The 3,592-nt window shown below is 34.1% G+C and overlaps 1 long non-coding RNA gene across 1 annotated transcript; it reads left to right on the forward strand.

Annotated features, from left to right (window-relative positions):
• The first annotated feature begins 127 nt into the window (after positions 1–127).
• On the forward strand, positions 128–2,825 carry LOC102583201 (uncharacterized). Its single transcript, XR_369055.2, has 4 exons — positions 128–907; positions 1,001–1,051; positions 1,921–1,983; positions 2,740–2,825. It is a non-coding gene; the product is annotated as an uncharacterized lncRNA (long non-coding RNA).
• The last annotated feature ends 767 nt before the right edge of the window (positions 2,826–3,592 follow it).

Genomic DNA, 3,592 nt, shown 5'->3' on the forward strand with positions numbered 1-3,592 from the left:
GATATATCCTTACTCTCATCACTAGCTTTTCAGTTAAGAGGTCAAGGAGCTGAAGTGCAACTAGAAAATTGTTCATCATTTATTTAGTTTTTCTCCTTTTTTATTTGGGGTGGGGGGGTTGGGGGGCGCTCAAATGCTTAGATTGTTGCCTGATTCATCAATCATTCAACTATGCATCAAATTTAAATTAGTTGGGTTGGCTATGTGAATCCTTTATGTCCTCTGCCTGGATCTATTTCCTTCCAGTATTGACAAATAATTGCTTGTAAGGCACATAAAAATTCCTTCAGAACAAGAAATTATCTAAACCTAACTCTTTTTTCTACCCTTACATATGAGTATCCATCTAGACAAAAAGACTTCTACCAAAGATGAGATCTTATGCAAGTTACACCTGCAACAAAACTTCAATCGTAACCTGTTGGTACATATAGGTCCTTTGCTTCTATTGTATTCTTTACTTTGTTAAGCATGCACCTATTTTGAGATTTTAAGTTATTTGAGACAATTTTCCTTCATGTGGTTTTAGGTCTACATCGTTCCTTTTTTTAATCATCATAAAAGTATCCCACCTACAAGCATGGTGCATTTAGAGGTCTATGTAGGATATAGCCAAACCATCTTAGTTTACCTTTTCTCATATCTTCTATGTGTTTTATTTAAAGCCTCTGTGATTATTTCTAATATTGTCTAATTCTTTATGATCGTGTAGCCATCACTCAAGACTAGTGGAGTGATGGTGGCATTACAAATTTTTGAAATGTGTTATGTAGTCTCTTTTTATACAAGTCCAGATTAAAGATCTGTTGATATATGGTTCCTGTTTATCTTTGGAAGTACAGCTGAGGGGCTAGCCTTTGGTAATAGTGTCTATTGGATACGTTTTGATGAAGAGTTTTCAGAGAAGGTAACTTGTGTTATCATTTTCTAGCAATTTTCTAATTTCTGTTTTTTTCCTATTATAAGTATTCGTATATTAAGATCTTCTATTGTTTTGCAGAAATTTAAATCTTCAAATCCTTTTGGCATCAAATACAAGTTCCATCTGGAGGTGTGTAGACCTTTATGGCTTCCTATATATCTTAGCTGTGTCCTTTGATATTATTGCTATTGATTAAAGTATGTACTCGCTCCTTTGTCGATTTTTGTTGCAAAACACAAATCTCAGCTTCTATTTGAATAATTTATTTGTTTTATAGCTAGTCTATATACATGTATGGTTTTCAGTTTTTGCTTTACGTGTCTAGAATCATGCACATTGAAGAATTTTTATTTGTCTTTTAGCCTCCATGATTTGCAAGTTCTAGCAGACTAAATAACTGTTCTTACTCTACTATTTATGGATTTGCATGTGCTATGAATGAAACCAAACACTATTTTGGGGCTCAAAACTCAGTTATTAATTTTTATCAGACAATAGTTTATGTACATATATCAACAGGTTGAGAATCCCATTTTAACACGACTTACAAAAGACTTTGTATTATATGCTTGGAATGTTATCATCCTCCTATTAAATCCTGAAAACCAACATACGGTTATCCTCTTATTAAATCCTGAAAACCAACATAGGGTAATCCTCCTATTAAATCCTGAAAACCAACATACGGTTATCCTCTTATTAAATCCTGAAAACCAACATAGGGTAATCCTCCTATTAAATCCTGAAAACCAACATACGGTTATCCTCTTATTAAATCCTGAAAACCAACATAGGGTAATCCTCCTATTAAATCCTGAAAACCAACATACGGTTATCCTCTTATTAAATCCTGAAAACCAACATAGGGTAATCCTCCTATTAAATCCTGAAAACCAATCTACGGTTCTGATATTGAAAATCCTTTGATTGCATCTATGTGTGAATATATATGATTTATCTGCTTTTCAACAAATAAACTGTCAATATTTGGATTGTAGGATGCTGTTGATTGTCCTGAGTGGATTGTTCCTTTCCCCGTCTTCAAGGCAATGGCTGAAGAGGTATTAGCATGTGTGCCTCCCACTTTTAGTTGTTGACATGTACTTCACCACAGGTCATTTGTTTTTTGACTTTATATGTCCCTTTTATATGAATACGAGAAATTGTAGGTGTAAATGTGCCCTTTTTTTATCTTATATTATTTTTTATTTTAAATCAAGACCATGGTAGGTTTTCTTTTATATAGAGAAGGCAATTTTCTTGATTGAGAGCAGTGTTATCAAAAGCAAAAAGAGTTGTAAGGTCTGTTGGGGCTTTAAGCGCAAATAAAGTGTAGACTTTGATGCAAAAAGGCGCAAAGGGAGAAAAAGTATAAATATATATATGATTAGTCCAAGACTAATAATTTGTAAGCATGAATGACAAATATATGAACAAAGAAATTAAAAATAATTACGATAAAAAGTGAAATATCAATTGTGTAGTGTCGTCTCCTCAAAAGAGGTTCATTGGCAAGGAAAAGTATGTCTTAGAACCTTGATGACGACACTGAAGCGCACATTAAGTGTGCCTTTGATAACACTGATTGAGAGCGCTCCCTAATGTTATTTATGAGACAAAATAAGGGAGTATCTTAGACATTGTTCAAAATCCTTATAGTTAGTCAGATAGAATTTGTGTATGCTATACGAGGCATAATTACTGATATTTCAAGGATTGCACTGCAGAAGGCATAATAATTAGCATTCAAGTATATAATGCAATTGTTTCTTGCCTTCTCATTTATTCTGACAGCGTTATTTAATTTTTTATTGCAGTATGACTTCGAGCTAGTTTTTGTGAAGAACAACCATGAGTTTGTGGATGAGTACATGAAGAAACCAGAGTTCATTGAGCTAATGAGCAACAACCACAATAAAAGTAATTATTTTGTATGCAAAGTATGCCTTTGCATGGACAATGACATTGATTCTTGTGATTGTGATCTCGGGCAAAATCTTGTTTATTTTGCAGCGAGGGCAACCAGATCAAACACGAAGAAACCCTAGACGAGACAAAGGCAAGATGCAATTGACAAAAGACGATATTGAGAATGTTAACGGTGCAGTGTAGTGCTTTGCTCCAACCTTTGAAACTGAAAACTGTTATGGAACATGAGGAAGTATCTGAAATGAAGAGGAACAATAAACACAGTGCCCACTTCAAGTCGATAAATCCAGCTGCTAATCAATTTTGCAGAATAAAGACTTTAGTTTTCCCCTTATCATTTGTTACATCAACTTGGTATTATACTCCTGCATAAAAAAGTTGATGTGGGCAGAAGTGGCTGGTTCTAATGATACCAGTCACCAGTGCAATGTTTGTTTGTCCACTTGCACTTACCATGTAACTCTCTGTACCATTACATATTTAAAGTGAGAAAATAGCCAAAAAAATCAATCTGGAATATTAAGATAAAAATGTTTTAGATATCTAAGACAATTGAACACTGATGTCAAGATCAAATATATGTTGTTTGTTTACTTATGCTGTTAACGCACAGTTGAGAGTACCTTATCTGGTATTCTTTTTTTCTTTTTTGTTTACCCTCCCATGAGTTCCCACCCTTTTTGCTCCTTTGCTTACTTGAACTCACAACCTTCGGGTTGGAAGTGAGAGGTGTTTACCATC

The sequence above is a fragment of the Solanum tuberosum genome, unplaced genomic scaffold, assembly GCF_000226075.1.
Source record: "Solanum tuberosum cultivar DM 1-3 516 R44 unplaced genomic scaffold, SolTub_3.0 contig00209, whole genome shotgun sequence".
In the NCBI taxonomy this organism is placed as follows: domain Eukaryota; kingdom Viridiplantae; phylum Streptophyta; class Magnoliopsida; order Solanales; family Solanaceae; genus Solanum; species Solanum tuberosum.